Genomic DNA, 12,635 nt, shown 5'->3' on the forward strand with positions numbered 1-12,635 from the left:
ATGCATGTATATAAAATATTTGTAATCAAAACAGCATTAAACAATTGTTAGAGTCTTTCTAGGGGCCCCTTCATGTCCAGCTGTAGTACCCTCCTTGCAGCCCCCAAAACACAAAAAAGCATGCTTGTGGTGCTCCTGCCAGATTGGGGAACCACCATTCAGCAAAATCTATCTAAATTAGCTTAAGAAGGGCATTATGGGGCACTCCTTCCAAGGAGCACTGAATAATAAATAAGCAGCTCGGGCTATTCATTTATTATTCTTGATCCACTCATTTCTTATTCTTGTTAGTTTTTTTAAAAAATGTTTTTTGGTGAATGTTCTGGTCCCATCCGGGAAACCTACAGCTTTTTTCTGTTGGGGGCTGTGAGAGACACCCCAGGGACCCCATAGCCCCTCGGGCTCCCTGCAAGAAGCCCCATTTTGTGGGGACGCACAGGAGCCAGCCACTCATTTTGTTTTTCAATTAATAAAATTGGGTGCCCTCAATCCCACCCAAATGCAAAAACAACAGTTGATGGACAGAATGCAGAACAATGTCATACGTTCACCCCAGTACAGAGATCTGGGCCTGAATCCATCGTTTTTTTGCTCATTATGACGTTCCAGTTTGAACCCAGCCATATGCAAATCAGTCTTGACCCTGTGCCTCATGGGAACAGTACAGCCCGAACTGACAAGCCAGGTCCTCCCTGGACTGGAAACAAGCATCCTAGGACCGGTTTCGGGGTTTCACCCCTCTTCAGCCAGGATAGCTTGATTCCAGTAGGCATGGAGAGCACGGGACCCACGTCTGGGCATACTCTTCCCACTCGGGGTGACAAATGCAAAAACAACAGTTGATGGACAGAATGCAGAACAATGTCATACATTCACCCTAGTACAGAGATCTGGGCCTAAATCCATCCTTTTTTTGCTCACCATGCCGTTCCAGTTTGAACCCAGCCATATGCAAATCAGTCTTGACCCTGTGCCTCATGGGAAGAGTCCAGCCCGAACCCAAGGCACCCAACATTTTTAACATTGGGATTGTGGGGAGAGGCCTAGGACCCCCGCCGGCGCCCCGCGTGTACCCATCTTGGGCACTGCATGAGACTGCATTGCTCCCACCTGGCGGGAGGAGTTGTTTTTCTTTGCTCCCGATGGGTGGGAGCAATGTGTGATTCCCTGCTCGCAAGAGTGTGGGCGAGGAAACAAAAGTCTGCTCCCACCTGGCGGTAGCTTTAAAAATGCTCTCGCCAGGGGAGAGCAGACATATCTTTCCTGCCCACACTCTTGCGGGCATGCAAGCTACTGTGACCCTGGAGTGGGTTCCCCGGGGCACAGTAGTTGAGTCCGCCCTGGGAGATGGGGTCCCCAGGGCCTTTCAGGATTGAGGTGGGGGGGGCTGCACATACATCTCCTCTTTCTACTCATGTCAGTACCATGGAGTGTGGTCCCTGGGGCCTCCCAGAGCCTCAGAAGGGAGGCTACATGCCCCTACCCTAAATAATGTTTTTCCCACCCCCAAGCCTAGCCCTCCCAGGGGCTTTTTTTTGTAGTGCAGAAGCCTATGTTTTTTTTTATTATTTAATTTTGCAGGGATCCTCCCCAAATTCATAGTAATATTTTTTTCAAACATGTTTTTGGCCCCAGGCAGGGTCATTCTGTGGCTCAACCCCCCCACTAGGCCTTAGGGTTAAGGCTATCGCTACCCTGTTCTATATGCCTCTTTTTTTTTTTTTTCTTTTTTTTTAGAATTCAGGACTGAGTCCGAAGATGGCTGTTAATGTGGTGCAGCCAATCAGATGTATATATCAATGCTTCCAAGTATCACCCAGACTGCAGAACTCCTGGACGGGTGCTTATTTCCGCCAGCGTGAGGGCGAAATCACGTTAAAAATCAAAGCTACCAGGTGTGGAGCACTCACGGGACAGTTGATAGAATTTATAATACAAGCAAATGCATTTCGGAACACAGCCTTCTTCAGTGCTTTTCCTCGTGGCATAAAACATAGCACTTATTTAAATAGCATCCAAGTTGATTTCATTGGAGCACCACTGAGACATAGCCAGCAACGAAGGACTTGCAAAATACTTGGTCTAATTACCAGGTTCACTGGCTGCCATGTCAGTGTGTGTTTTTCTTACTTTAACCTTAATGCACATTTCGTTTTTCACTTATTCACTTCGTTTTCAAAGTCTCTCATAGACAATTCATAATTTCTCTTGTATAGAAGAAAAACGAAAGTGCAGATGTCACTTACGTCCTGGCTTGGTGCAAGCAGTCCTAGGTCAGTTACATGGCCTCTGTGTCTCCCAACAAAAGTGCAATGTTCGCCACTTCTATATCCCTCGTCCTTACCTTTGTTTAGATTTCAAAGTTTCCCACAGGTTGAAGCCTGTATGGCTCCATGCCGCCAATTAAATAATTGACGGCCTCCTGGCCGATGGGAGAACATTTCATCTTCACAGCGGCGGTTCTGGCAGTAATTAAATCAACGCTTCCAAGTATCACCCAGACTGCAGAACTCCTAGACGGGTGCTTATTACTGCCAGCGTGAGGGCAAAATCACGTTAAAATTCAAAGCTACCAGGTTCGGATATGATATATATATTTTTAATTTTTTTATTTTTTCACAGAAAAAACAGGGACGTTGTAGTTAGGCTCAGATTTCACTTGTACAAAATGATTGAAATTCAGCATTTATAGTTACCTGAGAAACTATAACTTACGTCCCTGCAATGCACTGCTTATGACCTCACATATTACACATATTACATCACCCATGACATGGTCAGTGACCTCAATGAAGACATAATTGATTTTGTACGAGTGAAAATCTGACCCAAACTATAACGTCCCTGTAAGTTTGTTTTTTTCTGTGAATTTCCAAGGTTTTTAAAATCTATTTCCTAACTATAATGTCCCTGTGACCTTTGTTTTTTTCAGTGAATTTCAACGTTTCTAAAATGTTTATTTCCTACCTGAAACTTGTAACCTTTGCAAGTGTGTGCGCGCAAGTGGGTTTGTGTGAGTGGTTGTATGGGTCTCTGAGTGGGTATGTAAATGGGTAAGCAGTGCCTGTGTTGGTCTGTGAGTAGGTGCATGAGTATCTGAGTGGGTCTGTGACTGGATGTGTAAGTGTCTGAGTGGGTCTGGTAATGGGTGCATGGGTGTCTTTGAAGGTCTGCGAGTGGTTGTGTGAGTCTGAGTGGGTCTGTGAGTGGGTCAGTCAGTAGGTGCATGAGTCTCTGAGTGGATCTGGGAGTGGGTTCGCAAGTCTCTGAGTAGGACTGTGAATGGGAACATAAGTGTCTGAGTGGGTCTGCGAGTGGGTGTCTGAGTGACTCTGATAGCGTGCAAGAGTCACTGAAAGGGTCTGTGAGTAGGTGCTTGAGAGTGAGTGGATCTGTGAGTGGGTGCAAGAGTGTCTGCGTATGTCTATGAATGGGTGCGTAATTCTCAGTGAGTCTGTGAGTGGGTGGGTGCGTGAGTGGGTCTGTGAGTGGGTGATTGAGTGTACAAGTGGGTCTGTCAGTGGGCGCAATGTAAAAAAATGTAGAGGGCACACAGCTCCCCCTGTGATGGTCCTCCTCTCAAGCTTGCCTGCAGTTCGCTAACCTTTGCTGCCTTTGGTGTTGTGCATCCTCTGCTCGCTTACAGCTTGTTTTTCTGCCTCTTCTCTGCTCGCTCCTGTCCGCTTTGTAGCCTCTTTCTGCTCGTTCTGACTATTATTTTGCCTCTTTCTACTCACTCCTGGCCTTTATTCTGCCTCCTCCTGCTGGCTTCAGACCTCTATTTTGCCTCTTCCTGCTTGTTTCTGACCTTTATTCTGCCTCCTTCAGCTCATTTATCACCTTTATTTTGCCTTTTTCTGCTCGTAGATAACCTTTCTTCTGACTTTTTCTGCTCATTTCCCACCTTTTTTTTGCCTCTTGCTGCTCCTACCTCGCCATCTCCCCAGAACCGCGGGGAGAATCTCAAGGCCCCTTCAGTCCCAGCTGGCTTTCTGCCTTCTGTGGGTCCCGGCACTGGTCTCGCACAAAGGGAGATGCTGGAGACGTAGCTTCCTGCGTATGAGAGCAATAGTTTCATCTCTTTCCCTGCCCCCATGTCTGCGGGCAGGGAAAGAGGTGACACTTCCGCTTCCAGCAAGCGGGAGCTGTTTGACAGCTGTCGCTTGCTAGAAGTGGATTGCTTGCTCTTGCTTGACAGGAGCGGTTAGTTTCCGGCAAGCAAGAGCAAACAGCTATGTCCTGGGGGTGGGCACTCCGGGACATAGCAGGAGCTAGCCCTGGGCGTGGCAGTCCCCAGGGCCATATATGGCTCCAGGAGAGGGGCCATATGGCCCCCCTCCTTTAATCTGCACGGTATGGCCCCAGGGAGGTGGTGGTCCCCAGGGCCGTATATGGCCCAGGAAGGGGGCCGGGCTTCCGTCCCCCCCACCCCACTTTAAAATGTTATTTTAGCACCAGGGAGGTGGCGGTCCCCGGAGAACAGGGGTCCGTGTGGCCCCTGCAATATTGTTGAAGTAGCCACGGGGAGGTGGTGGTCCCTGAGGCTCATTTGAGCCCATGGAGAGTGGTCCGCGTGGCCCGCTTCCCTCCATTAATTAAAATAAAGCCCTAGAAAGGTGGTGGTCCCCTGGGCTCAAATAGTTTCAGGAGTGGGGCCCCATGAGCCCACGTCCTTTTTTTTTTTTTACAAAATGCTCCCAGAATCTGGCCCACCCGGGGACCCTTTTCAAAACAATTGCAAGAGCCCGCCTTGCTTTAAAAAAATATATATATATCTGCTTTGAATTCCACTAATTTGCTGCAATTAAAAAAAAAATTTGGGGCACTTTCATGAAGATTCGTCAAACGGAGCCAAAGATATAGGCAAGTCAAAAAACGCTTTCCTATGGAAACATGGTCCTAACTAGAACTACCGACTGGCGATCGCCAGTAGGATATATATATATATATATATATATATACACATTTTTGAATGTGTAGTGTGTTTACTATATCTATTGCTGCTACATTTGCACTTTAAATGGAGGTAATGCCGCCCATGCGCTGTCATGTAATCAAGTCCGTCTCTACCGGCCGAAATGCGTCATGGCGACATGGTGATTGCTTAATAAATCACTTGGTAGAAACTGGGTCCACTCTTGCCTTTTTTCAAAAACGGAATAGAAAAACGGGCAAGCGCACAGATATATTTGTGTGTTTTCATTGAAAAAAACAAAAGTTACATTGACGATATAATTTGGTTGACGTTTTATCCACACAAAATCATAAAAATTTAGCAGTAATAGTTATACTTATGTTAAGAAACAATAACTTGTGGCCTAAAGTTACTTAACAGCACGAGTTAAAGCTTCTTCAGATAAATATAAGTATAACTGCTGAATTTCGATCATTTTGTGTGGGTTAAACATCAACCTAACTAGCAGCTGCTACTGGTCTTAAAATACTTTTATCAACATTTATGTCATGTGGAGACCTTTATAATCTTTTGGGGTTAGCCCCTACAGACTAAAATTGGAACCCAGGGTCACGCTCAACAGAAAAGGGGCAAAGAGGTCATTATTACTCAGGATTCCATGCTCATTCAGGGTCCCACATTCATGTATGTATGTATGTATGGAACGTAAGTTGAATGCAGATGGACTTCAGTTACCACAATGCCATGTCTGCGCACGCCCACATGGGCGGGACTCAAATAAACCAATAAAATGTTCCGAAGCTACTTGGGTGCTTCACTTTGTTACTTGCATGCCATTGACAAAGGGCTTACGGCTTGAAACGTGTTTGGCATATGCAAACAGGAGGATGCAAGGGCTCGCTGTGGCTGCTGCCGCTGGATATGCTGAGCGGTAACCTTTCTACGCGTGACGTCTCTATGGGGACACCCTGGCTTTTTTGTGTATTGCGGCTGGTCCGGCCGCTGAGATGTCCTGCCGCTAATTTTTGGCGGTTCCTGGTGCTGGTTATTACCAGTACGCTGTGGGAGTGGAAAGGGCATCATTCCAGGGTCGTATTGGGAGCGACACAGCGTTTTCTTGCCTGCCTCCACCTAATCGGGCTGACATTATTTACTTGGTGAGGCTCCCAATCCAATTTGGTATCAGGAACGTGAGTTGAATGCAGATGGACTTCAGTTACCACAATGCCATGTCTGCGCACGCCCACATGGGCGGGACTCAAATAAACCAATAAAATGTTCCGAAGCTACTTGGGTGCTTCACTTTGTTACTTGCATGCCATTGACAAAGGGCTTACGGCTTGAAACGCATTTGGCATATGCAAACAGGAGGATGCAAGGGATCTCTGACATATTATCGAAAGGCACAGTATCGAACTACACAAATATCGTAACAAAAATATCGACATCAAAATTATCGACATTGTATACTTAATTAAAAAAACTACACTAATATCGACACTACAATATCGTAATACAATTATATCGATCACACAAAAATCGCACACATCAATATCGCAATACTAAATATCGACATAAATAAATAAATATAACACATGTAACAAATATCGATAACCAAAATATAAACAACAATAATATCGTTTTTTTAAAATATATCGACAATTCTAATACTAATAAAACCAATACTTTAAACAACATATATACAATATTTTCCTAAAACATACATTTTCCAATTATATTCTACTTAAACATAAACATAACATTTATAACTATATAAATATTTAACAACATAATAAAAAAACACAGAAATAATTATCACATAGGCATTTCGAACACATTCAAAAAAATTAAAACACATTATAAACAATCTTTTTCTATACAATTATTTAAAACTCTCCTCCTTTAAAACTAAATATACTCTTACTTAGCATTTTCCATAAAAGGAAACCAATTAAATAAAAAAAATTCAAAACATCCAATAGAAAGGCCACATACAGAAAGCAACCAATAACATTCAAGAAACAATTTAAAACCACTATATAAACCAATTAAAACAAGTCTTCTACTGTGCCTTAAACCAAAGCATTGAACGAAGAAGAAACTCTGCTAAACAGAAGAAACCTACATCCTACTACTATTCTAAAAACGTAAGTAAATTACCTTTTCTAACTAAACTGCCAAATTAAACTAAAACACTAATTTATCTTTACTCAAATAAATAACTAACTTATATATTCCATCTCTTTATGTTTCCACTACAGATATTACTCTAAACAGCTAAAGAAAAGATTGAACATTGCCAGAAAGGACTCACTAAAAAAGTAAGTATACTATCAAAATACTTTCTAAAATATTAATTAAATCCTACTCAAACCCCAAAACATCCTAAACCCCAAAACAAATCCATGTTCTCTTTTTTAAGTTTTTAAAAACCTGTATAAATTAACACTTATAGTCTATACCAAACAGCAATACCACCCCACTTAAAAAAACTAAAACAACCAAAACAATATATGTTCTTTAACTTTCAGAGACTACATCAACTAAACAACATTTTGTCTACAAAGAACATCTTCATTCAAATACAACCAAAAACACTTGGTAAGTATATATAAAAAAGTTTGTTTTTTGCTATTTTCATTGAAATATATAAAGTACTATTGCATATATTTTCATATACATTTTTTCCAGATTTCTAACACATCACAATGACAGAAGAAGCCCAATTTATAACATCGCAGAAAGGAAAATTCCTATTGTGTTACATGGGTTACACATACACCCAAGAAAAGCAGACGGAACGAAAAGTGAACTGGAAGTGTTCTAAATATTATTCTAACAAATGCTACGGACGAGCAACAACAAGAGAAACAACTGTACTTTATACTAGAGAGCATAACCATCCACCCAATCTCTCTGAAATAGAAGTCAGATCAACCCTTGAAAATATAAAAGAATTAAGCACTGGTTCACAAACTGCTACAAGTGTAATCCTAAAAGAACTATTACCTAGAGTGCCCAAAGAAGCAAGAGGCCAATTACCATCAATTGCTTCTATAAAAAGAACAATTGCTAGGACCAAAAAATCAACCACAACAACAATACCATCCCCTAAAACTTTTCAAGATATCATCATTCCACCAGAATTAACTATCACCCACAATAATGAACCTTTTATTTTTTTTGATAACAAAAGTACAGAAAAAAGAATCATAATGTTTGCTACTGCAAACAATATAACTAAACTCCAACAATGCCAAACATGGATGATGGATGGCACCTTTACAATATGCCCAAAACCATTCTACCAGCTTTACACAATACACGGTCAATATCACAACACTTCCATACCTTTAATTTATGCACTATTACCTAACAAACAAAACACAACATATAATGAAATGCTAGGAAAACTAAAACAAGAATCAAATGATTTTTCCCCTGAAAGAATTATCATAGACTTTGAGCAAGCCATGATAAATTGCATTCTAAAACTGTACCCCCCATACATCTATCCAAGGATGTTACTTCCATCTAAACCAATGTATATGGAGACATTTACAAAAATCTTCACTAAGTGTAGAATATGCCACAAACATAACTTTTGCACATCAAATAAAACTTCTAACAGCCCTAGCTTATGTACCAACCACAGATGTTGCAGAACATTACAATCTTTTATTAGAAAGTCCATTCTACAAGCAAAATGAAGTAAAGTTATCTCCCCTCTTAGATTATTTTGAGGATACCTGGGTGGAGAGACTACACAGATCAGGCCATAGACATCAGCCAAAGTTCCAAATACCTTGGTGGAATGTATATGTAAGTACACTCAACCAACAAGCCAAAGCTAACAACGCAGTCGAGGGCTGGCATAATGCATTCCTAACTTCTACTGGGAGAACAACTCCAACACTACAAAAACTACTAATTGCCATACAAAAGGAACAAAGTTTCCAAGAATTAAGAATGCAACAATCTGTCCTACAATTAAAACCAAAACAATCTAGACAAACTACTCAAATGTATAATTACCTACAACAACAGGTACAGCTATACCCATCCACAAGAGGACTTGAGTACTTAAATATAATAGCTCAAACTCTCTTCTAAACCCTTTCAAAAATATTAACCCACAATTCTACTAAAACAACTATCACAACATAAAGAAACCACTTTATTATATCACATATTTAATTATGTGGTCTAAAATATATAAATAATTTATATCTACATATATTTAGACAACATAATTAAACAAAACAAGTACACAACAACAATATTAAATATATAAGATTTGCCCACCCACAATTAAAATATTTAAATGAACTTACCTGTCTAGTTGCTCCAATAGGATAATAACATTCCTTCCAAATAAATCCAGGTAGTTCAAAATCCATAGGTATCAAAAATGAATCCAAATAAAATGGAAAAATACAACTGTTTTTCGAAAAAAACGTCTACGCCAAAAAACGACAATCCATTAACCATAAAAATCCCGAAAAATATTAAAAAGATAAATAACCGCTCCTGGAAACCCGAACAATAAAGGAAGAGTAAAATAAATATTAGTAAACACAACTAATACACACTTCCTTAAAAAAAAAAACTGTGTTTGAAAGAGACGAAAATATCTTCTCCGTAAAACCTACAAAAGAGAAACAAACATTCCCACCCACACACAAACACACATAATGCACCTAAAAACATCACTACAAACATTATTCAAAGATTATAAAACTTTAACACACCTAAATAACAAAACACTAACAAAGCCGCAAACACGGAACACAACATAAATTATCAAACCGTATACAAACTATTACAAACACCCTAACTTCTAAAACATCAATCCATACACACTTATTACAACATTACTACTTCCACAAAACACTTAAAACTATTTAATAATAAAGAAAATAACTCTTACCTTCTCAAACGCGAAACAGCTCCCGACCGCGACCTGGATTCTACCAAAATAACCCAAAACAACAGCGAGCGGTTACAAAATAAAAGACCCAAACAAACATAACTAAAAAAAATACCAATAAATGCCCTAACTATTTATTTAACATTACACATTACTTTAAAAATTAGTAAAACATTAGAATAAAATACTCAAAAATAATACCTATTTTTTTTATATATGTGAAAATTATTTAACGTATAATAAATATAATAAAAAAAATATATTTACTAATATAATAAAAATGTATATATTACCAGAAAAAATGTATGAACATGATATAATTAACATATTGTATCTACAACATACCAAAACTAAAAATAAAAATAACTTTTCTAAAATGTAAACATTTTCAATATTAATTATCTAATATTAATAATTAAAATATATTAATCATATATTTCAAAACATACAATTTCTTATAAATTCAAATAAAGTCTAAAAATATTGAGAGTACACAATATAAAATTAAAAATATTAAACAGCTATAAAAAAATATATATATTTTAATTATTTTGTCTGTTCATATATTAATGTCCAAAATATACATTACCAAAATATATATCCATTATAAAACAATTATTACAATACACATGTTAAATATTAATTATTTTATTACATGTTTATTTCAATGATTTAATTATTATAATATGCGTAATAATAAACAATATTTTCTCTATAATTAATATACATTCCAACAACTATAAAACAAATATTATTTTCCTTTCTACTATTTTATACAAAAATTTGCAATTTGCATTCTGATATAACTTCTATATTTTATCCAACCAAAACTAAAATCTACAGATTTATTGTAAATTAAAACAAAGTAATTTAACTGTTCCTATTCAACTCTATATTTAATTATAATAATTGCTATTTAACAAACTTAATTAATGTACTACTCCCACTACAGACTGAACTGAATTAATTTACTATTCTCACTCCAAAATATATTTAATTAGGGTAGGTGCTGGACACTGAACTTAATTAATTTACTATTCCCACTCCAATCTATATTTAATTAGGGTAGGTGCTGGACACTTAATTAATTTACTATTCCCACTCCAGTCTATATTTAATTAAGATAAGTGCTGGACACTGAACTTAATAAATTTACTATTCTCACTCCAACCTATATTTAATTAGAGTAGGTGCTGGACACAGAACTTAATTAATTTACTATTCCCACTCCAGTCTATATTTAATTAAGATAAGTGCTGGCCACTGAACTTAATTAATTTACTATTCAATCAATCAATCAAAACCACTTTATTCGATGAATTAAAATCATAAAAGTGTACAATACATTTTACACAGATAAAAAAGAAAAACAATCCATCATATACATATTAAAAAAATAAATACGATTCCCCGGTGATTCCCAGTATAAAAACTAATTGATCTCTTCCAAAGCGGTCAATCTTGATTTCCTTGATCTAATACAGGCAACTAAAAAGCTAGCCACACAAAACATAGTTGTTGGTGATTCCATTAATTGCAAAAATAATAATGCTGGTTTTACCTGGGCAAAAGCCTCCTTTCTCAAAATAGGCCGGATAAACCTTTTCCTGGCCTCTAGGTACAATGGACAGAATAATAAGAAATGCATAATGTCTTGGGCAGAAAAGTTGTCACATCTGCAAGGAACCCCATCTTCAGATCTAAACCAACCCTGCGGAACGCTTAAAACCTGATGTATTTGATTACTTGTTTTCCCCTGAGGCGGAAGCCGGGGGCATTTCTCTTTGCTAATTTTGCTAGAAACCTAACCTTTTGTGAGAGTGTGTGAATTGAAAGCCTATACTTGGGTGCCGATCACGATCCGGTAAAAAATTCCCCCGTGCGACTCGTATCCGGTCTTTTTACCCTACGAATTGTACAAGTGCCGTACGAACTGGCAATCACGATTCGCATGGTAAAAAGTCCATACGAACCGCATTGGGAACATTTCCCCACACGTCCTCGGGTCGGAAAATGGGTCCGATACGTCCTCGGACGATTTACCGTACAAACGTGAAAAGTCAAGTCCGACCGAGGAATCACGATCCATCCCGTGCGTCCGAACTCACAACCGTATGGAAAAAACACCGTCCGCACCGAACTCCTACAGCAACCATGGAGACATGTGCCTGCATACGCGCCCAACACTCCCCCCAGCCCCCGTACGTCCGACACGTACCCCCCGTGTATGTACACCCCCACCCGTCTAGGTACACCCCAGTACGTCCGAGTCCTACCCCCACACCTGTACGTGTCATACCCCCGTGTACCCACACCCCAGTACGTGTCGTCCCACCGTCTATGTACACCCCAGTACGTTCCAGTCCTACCCCCACCCCAGTACGTGTCGTACCACCGTCAATGTACACCCCAGTACGTTCCAGTCGTACCCCCACCCCAGTACGTGTCGTACCACCGTCTATGTACACCCCAGTACATTCGAGCCCCACCCCCACCCCAGTACGTGTCATACCCCCCCGTGTACCTACACCCCAGTACGTTCCAGTCGTACCCCCACCCCAGTACGTGTCGTACCACCGTCTATGTACACCCCAGTACGTTCCAGTCCTACCCCCACCCCAGTACGTGTTGTACCACCGTCTATGTACACCCCAGTACGTTCGAGCCCCACCCCCACCCCAGTACGTGTCATACCCCCCGTGTACCTACACCCCAGTACGTTCCAGTCGTACCCCCACCCCAGTACGTGTCATACCCCCCGTGTACCTACACCCCAGTACGTTCCAGTCG

The 12,635-nt window shown here is 39.9% G+C and overlaps 1 protein-coding gene across 6 annotated transcripts in view; it reads right to left on the reverse strand.

The window, feature by feature from the left end:
- Nucleotides 1-12,635, reverse strand: part of RGS14 (regulator of G protein signaling 14) — a 334,003-nt gene that overhangs the window by 228,549 nt on the left and 92,819 nt on the right. The window contains exon 1 of one of the 6 annotated variants that reach the window (XM_085618349.1): nucleotides 9,846-9,863. The exons of the other annotated variants lie outside the window; for them this stretch is intronic. The gene's annotated coding sequence lies outside the window, so the exon portion shown is untranslated. Of the gene's footprint in view, nucleotides 1-9,845; nucleotides 9,864-12,635 lie in introns of those variants that run through there. 6 annotated transcript variants of the gene reach the window in all.

Source organism: Triturus cristatus, chromosome 7 (assembly GCF_964204655.1).
Source record: "Triturus cristatus chromosome 7, aTriCri1.1, whole genome shotgun sequence".
Classification (NCBI taxonomy): domain Eukaryota; kingdom Metazoa; phylum Chordata; class Amphibia; order Caudata; family Salamandridae; genus Triturus; species Triturus cristatus.